We start from the raw sequence: 22,176 nt of genomic DNA on the forward strand, positions 1-22,176 counted from the left end.
TTGACGGCAGCAGGGCCTTAGTTAGAGGCAGTGTCAGGCCTAAGTTAGGACTAGCATCAGAGTCTTTGTTAGGTACAGTGTCAGTGACTGAGTTAGGTGTAGTGTCAGGGCCTTAGTTAGGGACAGTGTCAGGACCTGCGTTAGGACGAGCCTCCAGGCCTCAGTTAGGGACAGGTTCACGGCCTCGGACCTAAATTCAGGGCCTCATTTAGGGACAGAATCACAGATTTAGCTAGCATAAGAGGATCTACAGCTGAAAGCAACTTGAACACCACCACAAGCAGATGCAGAAGTGAACCATGCACGCTCCTATGCAGGAATATTCCACAGCAGTTGAGTACATTTTGTTTAAACTTAGTAACACTATACAAATTATGTTTTTAAGAAAACCATATTCAGAAGATGAAAGAATCTCGTTCTAAAGAATCTCTTTAGCTAATCTCGACATTAGCTAAAGAGAAGGTTAGGTTAAGATCTAGGGATAGTGTCAGGAAATGACCTAGGGATAGTGTCAAGACCTTAGTTACTTAGAGCATCAGGGCCTAATTAAGGACCAGTGAGTGTCAGGGCTTCGGGTAGGGACAGCGTCAGAGCCTGACTTAGGGAGAGCGACAGGGCCTGAGTGAGGCCTAGCGTCAGGGCCTTAGCTAGGGACAGTGTCAGGGCATGACTTAGGAGCAACATAAGAGCCACGGTAGGATCAGCCTCAGGGGCTATGTTAAAGATATTATCAGGGCCTCTGTTAGGGACAGCCTCAAGGCCTCACTTAGGGAGAGTATCAGGGCTTCCTTAGGGAGAGTTTCAGGACCTTGGTGAGAGATGAGTTAGGATATTAGCTCAGGATAAAGTTCGGACTTTAGATATTGATGGTAGCAGGGCCTAAGTAAGGGACAGTGTCAAGGCGTTAGGTAGGAGTAGCGGGCCCCTGATAGGTCCAGTGTCAGGTCCTCAGTTAGCAATAGTGTTAGGGCCTTAGTTAGGGACAGTGTCAGGGCCAGATGTAGGACGAGCATCTAGGCCTTAGTTTGGGACAGTTTCACGGTCTTGGGACTAAATTCAGTGCCTGAGGCAGGCACAACCTAAGGGCTTCAGTTAGCATAAGAGGCAGGACATTAGCTAGTGACAGTGTCAGTTTAACATGTAAGGATAGTGTCAGGAAATGACCTAAGGATAGTGTGAAGACCTTTGTTACTGAGACTCTCAGGGCCTTATTCAGAACCCGTGTTAGGGCTTCAGGTAGGGACAGCATCAGAGCCTGACTTAGGGAGAGCGATAGGGTCTGAGTGAGGCCTAGCATCAGACCCTTAGCTGGGGACACTGTCAGGTCATGACTTAGGAGCAGCCTCAGGGCTTCTGTTGGATCAGCCTTAGGGTCTTAGTTAAAGACATGACCAGGGTCTGAGTTAGTCACAGCATCAAGGCCTGAGTTAGTTAGGGAAAGCTGCAGGGCCTCACTTAGGGACAGCGTCAGGGCTTACTTTGGGACAGTTTCAGGACCTTGGTAAGACATGGGTCAGGATATTAGCTCCGGATAATGTCAGGACTTTAGATATTGATGGCAGCAGCCCTTAGTTAGAGACAGTGTCAGGCCCTGAGTTACGACTAGCATCAGAGCCTTTGTTAGGTACAATGTACGGGACTGAGTTAGGAGTAGAGTCAGGGCCTTAGTTAGTGACAGTGTCAGGGCCTGACTTCGGGAGAGCGACAGGGCCTGAGTGAGGCCTAGCGTCAGGCCCTTTTCTGGGCACACTGTCAGGGCATGAGTTTGGAGCAGCATCAGCGTCTTTGCTGGATCAGCATTAAGGTCTTCGTGAAGTACATGATCAGGGCCTGAGTTAGTCAGAGCTTCAAGGCTTCAGTTAAGGAAAGCTTCAGGGCCTGAGTTAGGGACAGCCTCAGGTCTTCACTTAGGGACAGCGTCAGGGCTTACTTTGGGACAGTTTCACGACCTTGGAAAGACATAGGTCAAGATATTAGCTCAGGATAATATCAGGACTTTACATACTGATGGCAGCAGGGCCTTAGTTATAGACGGATTCAAGGCCTGAGTTAGGCCTAGCATCAGTGACTTTGTTAGGTACAGTGTAAGGGACTGAGTTAGGAGTAGTGTCAGGGCCTTGCTTAGGGCCAGTGTCAGGGTCTGAGTTAGGTGTACTGTCAGAGACCTAGTTAGGGACAGTGCTAGGGCCTGAGTTACGATTCGTGTCAAGGCACTATTTAGGACCAATTTCAGGGCCTTAGTTTGGACTAGCATCAGAGCCATTGTTAGGAATCGTATGAGGGCCTGAGTTAGGCGTACTGTCAGGGCCTTAGCTAGGGACAGTGTTAGGGCCTGAGTTAGGATTAGTGTCAAGGCCTTATTTAAGACCAATTTTAGGGCTCTAGTTTGGACTAGCAACAGAGCCTTTGTTAGGTATCATTTAGGTGCCTAAGTTAGGTGTAGTGTCAGGGCCATTGTTAGGGATAGTATCAGGGCCTGACTTAGGAGAAGTTCAGGGCCTTAGCCAGGGAAAGGGTCAGGGCCTTAGTAAGGGATATTATCAGGACCTGAATTAGCAGTAGTGTCAAAAATCCTTAGTGAGGAAAGTTAGGAATAAGTCAGGACTCAGGCCCTGACACTGTCCTTAAGTAAGGCCCTGACACTACTCGTAACACAGGCCCTGATCTGATTCCTATCATAGGCCCTGACACTGGTCTTAACTAAGGCCCTGACACTGGCCCTAACTAAAGCTGTGACGCTACTCTTAACTCAGGCACTGACACTGTCCCTAACAAAGCCTCTGACACTACTCCTAACTCAGGCCCTGACACTGTCTCTAGCTAACGCCCTGATACTACTACGAACTCACCACTGGCACTGTCCCTGACTTAGGCCCTGACTCTACTCCTAACTCAGGAACTGACACTGTCACTAACTAAGGCCCTGACACTCTTCATAACTCACACCCTAACACTCTTCCTAAAGCATGCCCTGGCAATGTCCCTAACTAAGGCCTTAACACTATTCCTAACTCAGGCAATGACACAGTCCATAACTAAGGCCCTGACACTATTCCCAACTCAGGCACTGACAGTGTACGTAAGTAAAACCCTGACACTACACCTAACTCAGGCACGGACATTGTCCCTAACAAGGGCCCTCACACTACTCCCAACTCAGTCACTGACATTTTCCCTAATTGAGGCAATGATACTACTCCCAACTCATGAACTAAGGCTCTGGATCATTGTGATGACAAGAGCCATGGAGCACTGTGATGACAAGGGTCATGGAGAATTGTGATGACATGTGCATGGAGCATTGTGATGACAAGGGCCATGGAGAATTGAGATGATAGGCGTCATGGAGAATTGTGATGACAAGGGCCATGGAGCATTGTGATGACAGAGTTCATGGGGCATTGTGATGAAAGTGGTCATGGAGCATTGTGATGAAAATGGTCGTGGAGCATTGTGATGAAAGTGGTCATGGAGGATTGTGATGAAAAGCGCTATGGAGCATTGTGATGACAAGGGTCATGGAGCATTGTGATGACAGGGGTCATGGGGCATTTTGATGATAAGGGCGTGGAGCATTGTGATGACAGTGGTCACGGAACATTGTGACGATAAGGGCATGGAGCCTAGTGAGGGTCAGTCTTGCAGTCTTGGGACTAAATTCAGTGCCTGAGGTAGGCACAGCATAAGGTCTTTAGTTAGCATAAGAGGTAGGATATTAGCTCGGGACAGGGTTAGGGTGAAGGCTAGGAATCGTGTCAGGAAATGACCTAAGGATAGTGTGAAGACCTTTGTTACTGAGAATATCAGGGCCTTATTCAGAACCAGTGTTAGGGCTTCAGGTAGGGACAGTATCAGGGCCTGACTTAGGGAGAGCGACCGGGTCTGAGTGAGGCCTAATGTCAGGCCCTCAGCTGGGGACACTGTCAGGGAGTGACTTAGGAGCAGCATCAGTGCCTTTGTTGGATCAGCTTTAGGCTCTTAGTTAAAGATGACCAGAGCCCTAGTTAGTCACAGCGTCAAGGCCTCAGTTAGGGAAAGCTTCAGGGCCTGAGTTACGGACAGCCTCAGGTCTTCACTTAAAGACAGCGACAGGGATTTCTTAGGGAGAGTGTCAAGACCTTGGTTAGAAATGGGTCAGGATATTATCTCAGGAGAGTGTCAGGATTTTAGTTATTGCTGGCAGCAGGGCCTATATTAGGGACAGATTCTGGGCCTTTGTTAGAGACAGTGTCATGGCCTTAGTTAGGAGTAGTCAGGGCCTTAGTTAGGGAGAGCATTAGGGTTTCAGTCAGCATAAGATGCAGGAGATTCTCTCGGGACAGAGTCAGGTTCCAGGCCAGAGATAGTGAAAGGAAATGACCAAGGGATAACGAGAAGACCTTAGTCATTGAGAGCATCAGGGCCTTAGTTAGCAGCAGCGTGAGGGCCTTAATCAGGACCAGTGCCAGGGCTTGATGTACGGACAGCGTCAGAGCCTAACTAAGGTACAGCAACAGGGCCTAAGTGAGGCCTATCTTTGGGGCCTGAGTAAGGGACAGTATCAGGGCATGACTTAGGAGCAGCAGAAAGGCCTCTGTAGGATCAGCATTAGGGTCTTCGTGAAAGATATTATCAGGGCCTCTGTTAGGGACAGCCTCAAGGTCTCACTTAGGGACAGCGTCAGGGCTTACTTTGGGAAAGTTTCAGGACCTTGGTAAGACATGTGTCAGGATATTAGCTCTGGATAATGTCAGGTGTTCAGATATTGACGGCAGCAGGGCCTTAGTTAGAGTCAGTGTCAGGCCTAAGTTAGGACTAGCATCAGAGCCTTTGTTAGGTACAGTGTCAGTGACTGAGTTAGGTGTAGTGTCAGGGCCTTAGTTAGGGACAGTGTCAGGACCTGCGTTAGGACGAGCCTCCAGGCCTCAGTTAGGGACAGGTTCACGGCCTCGGACCTAAATTCAGGGCCTCATTTAGGGACAGAATCACAGATTTAGCTAGCATAAGAGGATCTACAGCTGAAAGCAACTTGAACACCACCAAAAGCAGATGCAGAAGTGAACCATACACGCTCCTATGAAGGAATATTCCACAGCAGTTGAGTACATTTTGTTTAAAGTTAGTAACACTCTACAAATTATGTTTTTAAGAAAACCATATTCAGAAGATGAAAGAATCTCGTTCTAAAGAATCTCTTTAGCTAATCTCGACATTAGCTAAAGAGAAGGTTAGGTTAAGATCTAGGGATAGTGTCAGGAAATGACCTAGGGATAGTGTCAAGACCTTAGTTACTTAGAGCATCAGGGCCTAATTAAGGACCAGTGAGTGTCAGGGCTTCGGGTAGGGACAGCGTCAGAGCCTGACTTAGGGAGAGCGACAGGGCCTGAGTGAGGCCTAGCGTCAGGGCCTTAGCTAGGGACAGTGTCAGGGCATGACTTAGGAGCAACATAAGAGCCACGGTAGGATCAGCCTCAGGGGCTATGTTAAAGATATTATCAGGGCCTCTGTTAGGGACAGCCTCAAGGCCTCACTTAGGGAGAGCATCAGGGCTTCCTTAGGGAGAGTTTCAGGACCTTGGTAAGAGATGAGTTAGGATATTAGCTCAGGATAATGTTCGGACTTTAGATATTGATGGTAGCAGGGCCTAAGTAAGGGACAGTGTCAAGGCGTTAGTTAGGAGTAGCGGGCCCCTGATAGGTCCAGTGTCAGGTCCTCAGTTATCAATAGTGTTAGGGCCTTAGTTAGGGACAGTGTCAGGGCCAGATGTAGGACGAGCATCTAGGCCTTAGATCGGGACAGTTTCACGCTCTTCGGACTAAATTCAGTGCCTGAGGCAGGCACAACCTAAGGGCTTCAGTTAGCATAAGAGGCAGGATATTAGCTAGTGACAGTGTCAGTTTAACATGTAAGGATAGTGTCAGGAAATGACCTAAGGATAGTGTGAAGACCTTTGTTACTGAGACTCTCAGGGCCTTATTCAGAACCCGTGTTAGGGCTTCAGGTAGGGACAGCATCAGAGCCTGACTTAGGGAGAGCGATAGGGTCTGAGTGAGGCCTAGCATCAGACCCTTAGCTGGGGACACTGTCAGGGCATGACTTAGGAGCAGCCTCAGGGCTTCTGTTGGATCAGCCTTAGGGTCTTAGTTAAAGACATGACCAGGGTCTGAGTTAGTCACAGCATCAAGGCCTGAGTTAGTTAGGGAAAGCTGCAGGGCCTCACTTAGGGACAGCGTCAGGGCTTACTTTGGGACAGTTTCAGGACCTTGGTAAGACATGGGTCAGGATATTAGCTCCGGATAATGTCAGGACTTTAGATATTGATGGCAGCAGCCCTTAGTTAGAGACAGTGTCAGGCCCTGAGTTACGACTAGCATCAGAGCCTTTGTTAGGTACAATGTACGGGACTGAGTTAGGAGTAGAGTCAGGGCCTTAGTTAGTGACAGTGTCAGGGCCTGACTTCGGGAGAGCGACAGGGCCTGAGTGAGGCCTAGCGTCAGGCCCTTTTCTGGGCACACTGTCAGGGCATGACTTTGGAGCAGCATCAGCGTCTTTGCTGGATCAGCATTAAGGTCTTCGTGAAGTACATGATCAGGGCCTGAGTTAGTCACAGCTTCAAGGCTTCAGTTAAGGAAAGCTTCAGGGCCTGAGTTAGGGACAGCCTCAGGTCTTCACTTAGGGACAGCGTCAGGGCTTACTTTGGGACAGTTTCACGACCTTGGAAAGACATAGGTCAGGATATTAGCTCAGGATAATGTCAGGACTTTACATACTGATGGCAGCAGGGCCTTAGTTACAGACGGTTTCAAGGCCTGAGTTAGGCCTAGCATCAGTGACTTTGTTAGGTACAGTGTAAGGGACTGAGTTAGGAGTAGTGTCAGGGCCTTGCTTAGGGCCAGTGTCAGGGTCTGAGTTAGGTGTACTGTCAGAGACCTAGTTAGGGACAGTGCTAGGGCCTGAGTTACGATTCGTGTCAAGGCCTTATTTAGGACCAATTTCAGGGCCTTAGTTTGGACTAGCATCAGAGCCATTGTTAGGAATCGTATGAGGGCCTGAGTTAGGCATACTGTCAGGGCCTTAGCTAGGGACAGTGTTAGGGCCTGAGTTAGGATTAGTGTCAAGGCCTTATTTAAGACCAATTTTAGGGCTCTAGTTTGGACTAGCAACAGAGCCTTTGTTAGGTATCATTTAGGTGCCTAAGTTAGGTGTAGTGTCAGGGCCATTGTTAGGGATAGTATCAGGGCCTGACTTAGGAGAAGTTCAGGGCCTTAGCCAGGGAAAGGGTCAGGGCCTTAGTAAGGGATATTATCAGGACCTGAATTAGCAGTAGTGTCAAAAATCCTTAGTGAGGAAAGTTAGGAATAAGTCAGGACTCAGGCCCTGACACTGTCCTTAAGTAAGGCCCTGACACTACTCGTAACACAGGCCCTGATCTGATTCCTCTCATAGGCCCTGACACTGGTCTTAACTAAGGCCCTGACACTGGCCCTAACTAAAGCTGTGACGCTACTCTTAACTCAGGCACTGACACTGTCCCTAACAAAGCCTCTGACACTACTCCTAACTCAGGCCCTGACACTGTCTCTAGCTAACGCCCTGATACTACTACGAACTCACCACTGGCACTGTCCCTGACTTAGGCCCTGACTCTACTCCTAACTCAGGAACTGACACTGTCACTAACTAAGGCCCTGACACTCTTCATAACTCACACCCTAACACTCTTCCTAAAGCATGCCCTGGCAATGTCCCTAACTAAGGCCTTAACACTATTCCTAACTCAGGCAATGACACAGTCCATAACTAAGGCCCTGACACTATTCCCAACTCAGGCACTGACAGTGTACGTAAGTAAAACCCTGACACTACACCTAACTCAGGCACGGACATTGTCCCTAACAAGGGCCCTCACACTACTCCCAACTCAGTCACTGACATTTTCCCTAATTGAGGCAATGATACTACTCCCAACTCAGGAACTAAGGCTCTGGATCATTGTGATGACAAGAGCCATGGAGCACTGTGATGACAAGGGTCATGGAGAATTGTGATGACAAGTGCATGGAGCATTGTGATGACAAGGGCCATGGAGAATTGAGATGATAAGCGTCATGGAGAATTGTGATGACAAGGGCCATGGAGCATTGTGATGACAGAGTTCATGGGGCATTGTGATGAAAGTGGTCATGGAGCATTGTGATGAAAATAGTCGTGGAGCATTGTGATGAAAGTGCTCATGGAGGATTGTGATGAAAAGCGCTATGGAGCATTGTGATGACAAGGGTCATGGAGCATTGTGATGACAGGGGTCATGGGGCATTTTGATGATAAGGGCGTGGAGCATTGTGATGACAGTGGTCACGGAACTTTGTGACGATAAGGGCATGGAGCCTAGTGAGGGTCAGTCTTGCAGTCTTGGGACTAAATTCAGTGCCTGAGGTAGGCACAGCATAAGGTCTTTAGTTAGCATAAGAGGTAGGATATTAGCTCGGGACAGGGTTAGGGTGAAGGCTAGGAATCGTGTCAGGAAATGACCTAAGGATAGTGTGAAGACCTTTGTTACTGAGAATATCAGGGCCTTATTCAGAACCAGTGTTAGGGCTTCAGGTAGGGACAGTATCAGGGCCTGACTTAGGGAGAGCGACAGGGTCTGAGTGAGGCCTAATGTCAGGCCCTCAGCTGGGGACACTGTCAGGGAGTGACTTAGGAGCAGCATCAGTGCCTTTGTTGGATCAGCTTTAGGCTCTTAGTTAAAGATGACCAGAGCCCTAGTTAGTCACAGCGTCAAGGCCTCAGTTAGGGAAAGCTTCAGGGCCTGAGTTACGGACAGCCTCAGGTCTTCACTTAAAGACAGCGACAGGGCTTTCTTAGGGAGAGTGTCAAGACCTTGGTTAGAAATGGGTCAGGATATTATCTCAGGAGAGTGTCAGGATTTTAGTTATTGCTGGCAGCAGGGCCTATATTAGGGACAGATTCTGGGCCTTTGTTAGAGACAGTGTCATGGCCTTAGTTAGGAGTAGTCAGGGCCTTAGTTAGGGAGAGCATTAGGGTTTCAGTCAGCATAAGATGCAGGAGATTCTCTCGGGACAGAGTCAGGTTCCAGGCCAGAGATAGTGAAAGGAAATGACCAAGGGATAACGAGAAGACCTTAGTCATTGAGAGCATCAGGGCCTTAGTTAGCAGCAGCGTGAGGGCCTTAATCAGGACCAGTGCCAGGGCTTGATGTACGGACAGCGCCAGAGCCTAACTAAGGTACAGCAACAGGGCCTAAGTGAGGCCTATCTTTGGGGCCTGAGTAAGGGACAGTATCAGGGCATGACTTAGGAGCAGCAGAAAGGCCTCTGTAGGATCAGCATTAGGGTCTTCGTGAAAGATATTATCAGGGCCTCTGTTAGGGACAGCCTCAAGGTCTCACTTAGGGACAGCGTCAGGGCTTACTTTGGGACAGTTTCAGGACCTTGGTAAGACATGGGTCAGGATATTAGCTCCGGATAATGTCAGGACTTTAGATATTGATGGCAGCAGCCCTTAGTTAGAGACAGTGTCAGGCTCTGAGTTACGACTAGCATCAGAGCCTTTGTTAGGTACAATGTACGGGACTGAGTTAGGAGTAGAGTCAGGGCCTTAGTTAGTGACAGTGTCACGGCCTGACTTCGGGAGAGCGACAGGGCCTGAGTGAGGCCTAGCGTCAGGCCCTTTGCTGGGCACACTGTCAGGGCATGACTTTGGAGCAGCATCAGCGTCTTTGCTGGATCAGCTTTAAGGTCTTCGTGAAATACATGATCAGGGCCTGAGTTAGTCACAGCTTCAAGGCTTCAGTTAAGGAAAGCTTCAGGGCCTGAGTTAGGGACAGCCTCAGGTCTTCACTTACGGACAGCGTCAGGGCTTACTTTGGGACAGTTTCAGGACCTTGGAAAGACATAGGTCAGGATATTAGCTCAGGATAATGTCAGGACTTTACATACTGATGGCAGCAGGGCCTTAGTTACAGACGGTTTCAGGGCCTGAGTTAGGCCTAGCATCAGTGACTTTGTTAGGTACAGTGTAAGGGACTGAGTTAGGGGTAGTGTCAGGGCCTTGCTTAGGGCCAGTGTCAGGGTCTGAGTTAGGCGTACTGTCAGGGCCTTAGCTAGGGACAGTGTTAGGGCCTGAGTTAGGATTAGTGTCAAGGCCTTATTTAAGACCAATTTTAGGGCTTTAGTTTGGACTAGCAACAGAGCCTTTGTTAGGTATCATTTCGGGGCCTAAGTTAGGTGTAGTGTCAGGGCCATTGTTAGGGACAGTATCAGGGCCTGACTTAGGAGAAGTTCAGGGCCTTAGCCAGGGAAAGGGTCAGGGCCTTAGTAAGGGATATTATCAGGACCTGAATTAGCAGTAGTATCAAAAATCCTTAGTGAGGAAAGTTAAGAATAAGTCAGGACTCAGGCCCTGACACGGTCCTTAACTAAGGCCCTGACACTACTCGTAACACAGGCCCTGATCTGATTCCTATCATAGGCCCTGACACTGGTCTTAACTAAGGCCCTGACACTGGCCCTAACTAAAGCTGTGACGCTACTCTTAACTCAGGCACTGACACTGTCCCTAACAAAGCCTCTGACACTACTCGTAACTCAGGCCCTGACACTGTCTCTAACTAAGGCCCTGATACTACTACGAACTCCTCACTGGCACTGTCCCTAACTTAGGCCCTGACTCTACTCCTAACTCAGGAACTGACACTATCACTAACTAAGGCCCTGACACTGTTCATAACTCACACCCTAACACTACTCCTAAAGCATGCCCTGGCAATGTCCCTAACTAAGGCCTTGACACTATTCCTAACTCAGGCACTGATACAATACCTAAGGAAGGCCCTGACATTACTCCTAACTCAGGCCCTGAAAAGGTCCCTAACTAACGCCGACAAAACTCTTAACTCAGGCACTGACACTGTCCCAAAATAAGGCCCTGAATCTATTCCTGACTGAGGCGCTGATATAATACCTAACGAAGACACTGATGCTACTCCTAACTAAGGCCCTGACACTACTCCTAACTCAGGCAATGACACAGTCCCTAACTAAGGCCCTGACACTATTCCCAACTCAGGCACTGACAGTGTACGTAACTAAAACCCTGACACTACACCTAACTCAGGCACTGACAGTGTCCCTAACAAGGGCCCTCACACTACTCCCAACTCAGTCACTGATATTTTCCCTAATTGAGGCAATGATACTACTCCCAACTCAGGAACTAAGGCTCTGGATCATTGTGATGACAAGCGCCATGGAGCACTGTGATGACAAGGGTCATGGAGAATTGTGATGACAAGTGCATGGAGCATTGTGATGACAAGGGCCATGGAGAATTGTGATGACAGGGGTCATGGAGCATTGTGATGACAGGGGTCATGGGGCATTTTGATGATAAGGGCGTGGAGCATTGTGATGACAGTGGTCACGGAACATTGTGACGATAAGGGCATGGAGCCTAGTGAGGGTCAGTCTTGCAGTCTTGGGACTAAATTCAGTGCCTGAGGTAGGCACAGCATAAGGTCTTTAGTTAGCATAAGAGGTAGGATATTAGCTCGGGACAGGGTTAGGGTGAAGGCTAGGAATCGTGTCAGGAAATGACCTAAGGATAGTGTGAAGACCTTTGTTACTGAGAATATCAGGGCCTTATTCAGAACCAGTGTTAGGGCTTCAGGTAGGGACAGTATCAGGGCCTGAATTAGGGAGAGCGACAGGGTCTGAGTGAGGCCTAATGTCAGGCCCTCAGCTGGGGACACTGTCAGGGAGTGACTTAGGAGCAGCATCAGTGCCTTTGTTGGATCAGCTTTAGGCTCTTAGTTAAAGATGACCAGAGCCCTAGTTAGTCACAGCGTCAAGGCCTCAGTTAGGGAAAGCTTCAGGGCCTGAGTTACGGACAGCCTCAGGTCTTCACTTAAAGACAGCGACAGGGCTTTCTTAGGGAGAGTGTCAAGACCTTGGTTAGAAATGGGTCAGGATATTATCTCAGGAGAGTGTCAGGATTTTAGTTATTGCTGGCAGCAGGGCCTATATTAGGGACAGATTCTGGGCCTTTGTTAGAGACAGTGTCATGGCCTTAGTTAGGAGTAGTCAGGGCCTTAGTTAGGGAGAGCATTAGGGTTTCAGTCAGCATAAGATGCAGGAGATTCTCTCGGGACAGAGTCAGGTTCCAGGCCAGAGATAGTGAAAGGAAATGACCAAGGGATAACGAGAAGACCTTAGTCATTGAGAGCATCAGGGCCTTAGTTAGCAGCAGCGTGAGGGCCTTAATCAGGACCAGTGCCAGGGCTTGATGTACGGACAGCGTCAGAGCCTAACTAAGGTACAGCAACAGGGCCTAAGTGAGGCCTATCTTTGGGGCCTGAGTAAGGGACAGTTATCAGGGCATGACTTAGGAGCAGCAGAAAGGCCTCTGTAGGATCAGCATTAGGGTCTTCGTGAAAGATATTATCAGGGCCTCTGTTAGGGACAGCCTCAAGGTCTCACTTAGGGACAGCGTCAGGGCTTACTTTGGGAAAGTTTCAGGACCTTGGTAAGACATGGGTCAGGATATTAGCTCCGGATAATGTCAGGTGTTCAGATATTGACGGCAGCAGGGCCTTAGTTAGAGGCAGTGTCAGGCCTAAGTTAGGACTAGCATCAGAGCCTTTGTTAGGTACAGTGTCAGTGACTGAGTTAGGTGTAGTGTCAGGGCCTTAGTTAGGGACAGTGTCAGGACCTGCGTTAGGACGAGCCTCCAGGCCTCAGTTAGGGACAGGTTCACGGCCTCGGACCTAAATTCAGGGCCTCATTTAGGGACAGAATCACAGATTTAGCTAGCATAAGAGGATCTACAGCTGAAAGCAACTTGAACACCACCACAAGCAGATGCAGAAGTGAACCATGCACGCTCTTATGCAGGAATATTCCACAGCAGTTGAGTACATTTTGTTTAAAGTTAGTAACACTCTACAAATTATGTTTTTAAGAAAACCATATTCAGAAGATGAAAGAATCTCGTTCTAAAGAATCTCTTTAGCTAATCTCGACATTAGCTAAAGAGAAGGTTAGGTTAAGATCTAGGGATAGTGTCAGGAAATGACCTAGGGATAGTGTCAAGACCTTAGTTACTTAGAGCATCAGGGCCTAATTAAGGACCAGTGAGTGTCAGGGCTTCGGGTAGGGACAGCGTCAGAGCCTGACTTAGGGAGAGCGACAGGGCCTGAGTGAGGCCTAGCGTCAGGGCCTTAGCTAGGGACAGTGTCAGGGCATGACTTAGGAGCAACATAAGAGCCACGGTAGGATCAGCCTCAGGGGCTATGTTAAAGATATTATCAGGGCCTCTGTTAGGGACAGCCTCAAGGCCTCACTTAGGGAGAGCATCAGGGCTTCCTTAGGGAGAGTTTCAGGACCTTGGTAAGAGATGAGTTAGGATATTAGCTCAGGATAATGTTCGGACTTTAGATATTGATGGTAGCAGGGCCTAAGTAAGGGACAGTGTCAAGGCGTTAGTTAGGAGTAGCGGGCCCCTGATAGGTCCAGTGTCAGGTCCTCAGTTATCAATAGTGTTAGGGCCTTAGTTAGGGACAGTGTCAGGGCCAGATGTAGGACGAGCATCTAGGCCTTAGATCGGGACAGTTTCACGCTCTTCGGACTAAATTCAGTGCCTGAGGCAGGCACAACCTAAGGGCTTCAGTTAGCATAAGAGGCAGGATATTAGCTAGTGACAGTGTCAGTTTAACATGTAAGGATAGTGTCAGGAAATGACCTAAGGATAGTGTGAAGACCTTTGTTACTGAGACTCTCAGGGCCTTATTCAGAACCCGTGTTAGGGCTTCAGGTAGGGACAGCATCAGAGCCTGACTTAGGGAGAGCGATAGGGTCTGAGTGAGGCCTAGCATCAGACCCTTAGCTGGGGACACTGTCAGGGCATGACTTAGGAGCAGCCTCAGGGCTTCTGTTGGATCAGCCTTAGGGTCTTAGTTAAAGACATGACCAGGGTCTGAGTTAGTCACAGCATCAAGGCCTGAGTTAGTTAGGGAAAGCTGCAGGGCCTCACTTAGGGACAGCGTCAGGGCTTACTTTGGGACAGTTTCAGGACCTTGGTAAGACATGGGTCAGGATATTAGCTCCGGATAATGTCAGGACTTTAGATATTGATGGCAGCAGCCCTTAGTTAGAGACAGTGTCAGGCCCTGAGTTACGACTAGCATCAGAGCCTTTGTTAGGTACAATGTACGGGACTGAGTTAGGAGTAGAGTCAGGGCCTTAGTTAGTGACAGTGTCAGGGCCTGACTTCGGGAGAGCGACAGGGCCTGAGTGAGGCCTAGCGTCAGGCCCTTTTCTGGGCACACTGTCAGGGCATGACTTTGGAGCAGCATCAGCGTCTTTGCTGGATCAGCATTAAGGTCTTCGTGAAGTACATGATCAGGGCCTGAGTTAGTCACAGCTTCAAGGCTTCAGTTAAGGAAAGCTTCAGGGCCTGAGTTAGGGACAGCCTCAGGTCTTCACTTAGGGACAGCGTCAGGGCTTACTTTGGGACAGTTTCACGACCTTGGAAAGACATAGGTCAGGATATTAGCTCAGGATAATGTCAGGACTTTACATACTGATGGCAGCAGGGCCTTAGTTACAGACGGTTTCAAGGCCTGAGTTAGGCCTAGCATCAGTGACTTTGTTAGGTACAGTGTAAGGGACTGAGTTAGGAGTAGTGTCAGGGCCTTGCTTAGGGCCAGTGTCAGGGTCTGAGTTAGGTGTACTGTCAGAGACCTAGTTAGGGACAGTGCTAGGGCCTGAGTTACGATTCGTGTCAAGGCCTTATTTAGGACCAATTTCAGGGCCTTAGTTTGGACTAGCATCAGAGCCATTGTTAGGAATCGTATGAGGGCCTGAGTTAGGCATACTGTCAGGGCCTTAGCTAGGGACAGTGTTAGGGCCTGAGTTAGGATTAGTGTCAAGGCCTTATTTAAGACCAATTTTAGGGCTCTAGTTTGGACTAGCAACAGAGCCTTTGTTAGGTATCATTTAGGTGCCTAAGTTAGGTGTAGTGTCAGGGCCATTGTTAGGAATAGTATCAGGGCCTGACTTAGGAGAAGTTCAGGGCCTTAGCCAGGGAAAGGGTCAGGGCCTTAGTAAGGGATATTATCAGGACCTGAATTAGCAGTAGTGTCAAAAATCCTTAGTGAGGAAAGTTAGGAATAAGTCAGGACTCAGGCCCTGACACTGTCCTTAAGTAAGGCCCTGACACTACTCGTAACACAGGCCCTGATCTGATTCCTCTCATAGGCCCTGACACTGGTCTTAACTAAGGCCCTGACACTGGCCCTAACTAAAGCTGTGACGCTACTCTTAACTCAGGCACTGACACTGTCCCTAACAAAGCCTCTGACACTACTCCTAACTCAGGCCCTGACACTGTCTCTAGCTAACGCCCTGATACTACTACGAACTCACCACTGGCACTGTCCCTGACTTAGGCCCTGACTCTACTCCTAACTCAGGAACTGACACTGTCACTAACTAAGGCCCTGACACTCTTCATAACTCACACCCTAACACTCTTCCTAAAGCATGCCCTGGCAATGTCCCTAACTAAGGCCTTAACACTATTCCTAACTCAGGCAATGACACAGTCCATAACTAAGGCCCTGACACTATTCCCAACTCAGGCACTGACAGTGTACGTAAGTAAAACCCTGACACTACACCTAACTCAGGCACGGACATTGTCCCTAACAAGGGCCCTCACACTACTCCCAACTCAGTCACTGACATTTTCCCTAATTGAGGCAATGATACTACTCCCAACTCAGGAACTAAGGCTCTGGATCATTGTGATGACAAGAGCCATGGAGCACTGTGATGACAAGGGTCATGGAGAATTGTGATGACAAGTGCATGGAGCATTGTGATGACAAGGGCCATGGAGAATTGAGATGATAGGCGTCATGGAGAAATGTGATGACAAGGGCCATGGAGCATTGTGATGACAGAGTTCATGGGGCATTGTGATGAAAGTGGTCATGGAGCATTGTGATGAAAATGGTCGTGGAGCATTGTGATGAAAGTGGTCATGGAGGATTGTGATGAAAAGCGCTATGGAGCATTGTGATGACAAGGGTCATGGAGCATTGTGATGACAGGGGTCATGGGGCATTTTGATGATAAGGGCGTGGAGCATTGTGATGACAGTGGTCACGGAACATTGTGACGATAAGGGCATGGAGCCTAGTGAGGGTCAGTCTTGCAGTCTTGGGACTAAATTCAGTGCCTGAGGTAGGCACAGCATAAGGTCTTTAGTTAGCATAAGAGGTAGGATATTAGCTCGGGACAGGGTTAGGGTGAAGGCTAGGAATCGTGTCAGGAAATGACCTAAGGATAGTGTGAAGACCTTTGTTACTGAGAATATCAGGGCCTTATTCAGAACCAGTGTTAGGGCTTCAGGTAGGGACAGTATCAGGGCCTGACTTAGGGAGAGCGACAGGGTCTGAGTGAGGCCTAATGTCAGGCCCTCAGCTGGGGACACTGTCAGGGAGTGACTTAGGAGCAGCATCAGTGCCTTTGTTGGATCAGCTTTAGGCTCTTAGTTAAAGATGACCAGAGCCCTAGTTAGTCACAGCGTCAAGGCCTCAGTTAGGGAAAGCTTCAGGGCCTGAGTTACGGACAGCCTCAGGTCTTCACTTAAAGACAGCGACAGGGCTTTCTTAGGGAGAGTGTCAAGACCTTGGTTAGAAATGGGTCAGGATATTATCTCAGGAGAGTGTCAGGATTTTAGTTATTGCTGGCAGCAGGGCCTATATTAGGGACAGATTCTGGGCCTTTGTTAGAGACAGTGTCATGGCCTTAGTTAGGAGTAGTCAGGGCCTTAGTTAGGGAGAGCATTAGGGTTTCAGTCAGCATAAGATGCAGGAGATTCTCTCGGGACAGAGTCAGGTTCCAGGCCAGAGATAGTGAAAGGAAATGACCAAGGGATAACGAGAAGACCTTAGTCATTGAGAGCATCAGGGCCTTAGTTAGCAGCAGCGTGAGGGCCTTAATCAGGACCAGTGCCAGGGCTTGATGTACGGACAGCGCCAGAGCCTAACTAAGGTACAGCAACAGGGCCTAAGTGAGGCCTATCTTTGGGGCCTGAGTAAGGGACAGTATCAGGGCATGACTTAGGAGCAGCAGAAAGGCCTCTGTAGGATCAGCATTAGGGTCTTCGTGAAAGATATTATCAGGGCCTCTGTTAGGGACAGCCTCAAGGTCTCACTTAGGGACAGCGTCAGGGCTTACTTTGGGACAGTTTCAGGACCTTGGTAAGACATGGGTCAGGATATTAGCTCCGGATAATGTCAGGACTTTAGATATTGATGGCAGCAGCCCTTAGTTAGAGACAGTGTCAGGCTCTGAGTTACGACTAGCATCAGAGCCTTTGTTAGGTACAATGTACGGGACTGAGTTAGGAGTAGAGTCAGGGCCTTAGTTAGTGACAGTGTCACGGCCTGACTTCGGGAGAGCGACAGGGCCTGAGTGAGGCCTAGCGTCAGGCCCTTTGCTGGGCACACTGTCAGGGCATGACTTTGGAGCAGCATCAGCGTCTTTGCTGGATCAGCTTTAAGGTCTTCGTGAAATACATGATCAGAGCCTGAGTTAGTCACAGCTTCAAGGCTTCAGTTAAGGAAAGCTTCAGGGCCTGAGTTAGGGACAGCCTCAGGTCTTCACTTACGGACAGCGTCAGGGCTTACTTTGGGACAGTTTCAGGACCTTGGAAAGACATAGGTCAGGATATTAGCTCAGGATAATGTCAGGACTTTACATACTGATGGCAGCAGGGCCTTAGTTACAGACGGTTTCAGGGCCTGAGTTAGGCCTAGCATCAGTGACTTTGTTAGGTACAGTGTAAGGGACTGAGTTAGGGGTAGTGTCAGGGCCTTGCTTAGGGCCAGTGTCAGGGTCTGAGTTAGGCGTACTGTCAGGGCCTTAGCTAGGGACAGTGTTAGGGCCTGAGTTAGGATTAGTGTCAAGGCCTTATTTAAGACCAATTTTAGGGCTTTAGTTTGGACTAGCAACAGAGCCTTTGTTAGGTATCATTTCGGGGCCTAAGTTAGGTGTAGTGTCAGGGCCATTGTTAGGGATAGTATCAGGGCCTGACTTAGGAGAAGTTCAGGGCCTTAGCCAGGGAAAGGGTCAGGGCCTTAGTAAGGGATATTATCAGGACCTGAATTAGCAGTAGTATCAAAAATCCTTAGTGAGGAAAGTTAGGAATAAGTCAGGACTCAGGCCCTGACACGGTCCTTAACTAAGGCCCTGACACTACTCGTAACACAGGCCCTGATCTGATTCCTATCATAGGCCCTGACACTGGTCTTAACTAAGGCCCTGACACTGGCCCTAACTAAAGCTGTGACGCTACTCTTAACTCAGGCACTGACACTGTCCCTAACAAAGCCTCTGACACTACTCGTAACTCAGGCCCTGACACTGTCTCTAACTAAGGCCCTGATACTACTACGAACTCCTCACTGGCACTGTCCCTAACTTAGGCCCTGACTCTACTCCTAACTCAGGAACTGACACTATCACTAACTAAGGCCCTGACACTGTTCATAACTCACACCCTAACACTACTCCTAAAGCATGCCCTGGCAATGTCCCTAACTAAGGCCTTGACACTATTCCTAACTCAGGCACTGATACAATACCTAAGGAAGGCCCTGACATTACTCCTAACTCAGGCCCTGAAAAGGTCCCTAACTAACGCCGACAAAACTCTTAACTCAGGCACTGACACTGTCCCAAAATAAGGCCCTGAATCTATTCCTGACTGAGGCGCTGATACAATACCTAACGAAGACACTGATGCTACTCCTAACTAAGGCCCTGACACTACTCCTAACTCAGGCAATGACACAGTCCCTAACTAAGGCCCTGACACTATTCCCAACTCAGGCACTGACAGTGTACGTAACTAAAACCCTGACACTACACCTAACTCAGGCACTGACAGTGTCCCTAACAAGGGCCCTCACACTACTCCCAACTCAGTCACTGATATTTTCCCTAATTGAGGCAATGATACTACTCCCAACTCAGGAACTAAGGCTCTGGATCATTGTGATGACAAGCGCCATGGAGCACTGTGATGACAAGGGTCATGGAGAATTGTGATGACAAGTGCATGGAGCATTGTGATGACAAGGGCCATGGAGAATTGTGATGACAGGGGTCATGGAGCATTGTGATGACAGGGGTCATGGGGCATTTTGATGATAAGGGCGTGGAGCATTGTGATGACAGTGGTCACGGAACATTGTGACGATAAGGGCATGGAGCCTAGTGAGGGTCAGTCTTGCAGTCTTGGGACTAAATTCAGTGCCTGAGGTAGGCACAGCATAAGGTCTTTAGTTAGCATAAGAGGTAGGATATTAGCTCGGGACAGGGTTAGGGTGAAGGCTAGGAATCGTGTCAGGAAATGACCTAAGGATAGTGTGAAGACCTTTGTTACTGAGAATATCAGGGCCTTATTCAGAACCAGTGTTAGGGCTTCAGGTAGGGACAGTATCAGGGCCTGACTTAGGGAGAGCGACAGGGTCTGAGTGAGGCCTAATGTCAGGCCCTCAGCTGGGGACACTGTCAGGGAGTGACTTAGGAGCAGCATCAGTGCCTTTGTTGGATCAGCTTTAGGCTCTTAGTTAAAGATGACCAGAGCCCTAGTTAGTCACAGCGTCAAGGCCTCAGTTAGGGAAAGCTTCAGGGCCTGAGTTACGGACAGCCTCAGGTCTTCACTTAAAGACAGCGACAGGGCTTTCTTAGGGAGAGTGTCAAGACCTTGGTTAGAAATGGGTCAGGATATTATCTCAGGAGAGTGTCAGGATTTTAGTTATTGCTGGCAGCAGGGCCTATATTAGGGACAGATTCTGGGCCTTTGTTAGAGACAGTGTCATGGCCTTAGTTAGGAGTAGTCAGGGCCTTAGTTAGGGAGAGCATTAGGGTTTCAGTCAGCATAAGATGCAGGAGATTCTCTCGGGACAGAGTCAGGTTCCAGGCCAGAGATAGTGAAAGGAAATGACCAAGGGATAACGAGAAGACCTTAGTCATTGAGAGCATCAGGGCCTTAGTTAGCAGCAGCGTGAGGGCCTTAATCAGGACCAGTGCCAGGGCTTGATGTACGGACAGCGTCAGAGCCTAACTAAGGTACAGCAACAGGGCCTAAGTGAGGCCTATCTTTGGGGCCTGAGTAAGGGACAGTTATCAGGGCATGACTTAGGAGCAGCAGAAAGGCCTCTGTAGGATCAGCATTAGGGTCTTCGTGAAAGATATTATCAGGGCCTCTGTTAGGGACAGCCTCAAGGTCTCACTTAGGGACAGCGTCAGGGCTTACTTTGGGAAAGTTTCAGGACCTTGGTAAGAAATGGGTCAGGATATTAGCTCCGGATAATGTCAGGTGTTCAGATATTGACGGCAGCAGGGCCTTAGTTAGAGGCAGTGTCAGGCCTAAGTTAGGACTAGCATCAGAGCCTTTGTTAGGTACAGTGTCAGTGACTGAGTTAGGTGTAGTGTCAGGGCCTTAGTTAGGGACAGTGTCAGGACCTGCGTTAGGACGAGCCTCCAGGCCTCAGTTAGGGACAGGTTCACGGCCTCGGACCTAAATTCAGGGCCTCATTTAGGGACAGAATCACAGATTTAGCTAGCATAAGAGGATCTACAGCTGAAAGCAACTTGAACACCACCACAAGCAGATGCAGAAGTGAACCATGCACGCTCCTATGAAGGAATATTCCACAGCAGTTGAGTACATTTTGTTTAAAGTTAGTAACACTATACAAATTATGTTTTTAAGAAAACCATATTCAGAAGATGAAAGAATCTCGTTCTAAAGAATCTCTTTAGCTAATCTCGACATTAGCTAAAGAGAAGGTTAGGTTAAGATCTAGGGATAGTGTCAGGAAATGACCTAGGGATAGTGTCAAGACCTTAGTTACTTAGAGCATCAGGGCCTAATTAAGGACCAGTGAGTGTCAGGGCTTCGGGTAGGGACAGCGTCAGAGCCTGACTTAGGGAGAGCGACAGGGCCTGAGTGAGGCCTAGCGTCAGGGCCTTAGCTAGGGACAGTGTCAGGGCATGACTTAGGAGCAACATAAGAGCCACGGTAGGATCAGCCTCAGGGTCTATGTTAAAGATATTTTCAGGGCCTCTGTTAGGGACAGCCTCAAGGCCTCACTTAGGGAGAGCATCAGGGCTTCCTTAGGGAGAGTTTCAGGACCTTGGTAAGAGATGAGTTAGGATATTAGCTCAGGATAATGTTCGGACTTTAGATATTGATGGTAGCAGGGCCTAAGTAAGGGACAGTGTCAAGGCGTTAGTTAGGAGTAGCGGGCCCCTGATAGGTCCAGTGTCAGGTCCTCAGTTAGCAATAGTGTTAGGGCCTTAGTTAGGGACAGTGTCAGGGCCAGATGTAGGACGAGCATCTAGGCCTTAGTTCGGGACAGTTTCACGGTCTTGGGACTAAATTCAGTGCCTGAGGCAGGCACAACCTAAGGGCTTCAGTTAGCATAAGAGGCAGGATATTAGCTAGTGACCGTGTCAGTTTAACATCTAGGGATAGTGTCAGGAAATGACCTAAGGATAGTGTGAAGACCTTTGTTACTGAGACTCTCAGGGCCTTATTCAGAACCCGTGTTAGGGCTTCAGGTAGGGACAGCATCAGAGCCTGACTTAGGGAGAGCGAAAGGGTCTGAGTGAGGCCTAGCATCAGACCCTTAGCTGGGGACACTGTCAGGGCATGACTTAGGAGCAGCCTCAGGGCTTCTGTTGGATCAGCCTTAGGGTCTTAGTTAAAGACATGACCAGGGTCTGAGTTAGTCACAGAATCAAGGCCTGAGTTAGTTAGGGAAAGCTGCAGAGCCTCACTTAGGGACAGCGTCAGGGCTTACTTTGGGACAGTTTCAGGACCTTGGTAAGACATGGGTCAGGATATTAGCTCCGGATAATGTCAGGACTTTAGATATTGATGGCAGCAGCCCTTAGTTAGAGACAGTGTCAGGCTCTGAGTTACGACTAGCATCAGAGCCTTTGTTAGCTACAATGTACGGGACTGAGTTATGAGTAGAATCAGGGCCTTAGTTAGTGACAGTGTCAGGGCCTGACTTCGGGAGAGCGACAGGGCCTGAGTGAGGCCTAGCGTCAGGCCCTTTGCTGGGCACACTGTCAGGGCATGACTTTG

Source organism: Balaenoptera physalus (assembly GCF_965194825.1).
Source record: "Balaenoptera physalus genome assembly, chromosome: 14".
Classification (NCBI taxonomy): Eukaryota; Metazoa; Chordata; class Mammalia; order Artiodactyla; family Balaenopteridae; genus Balaenoptera; species Balaenoptera physalus.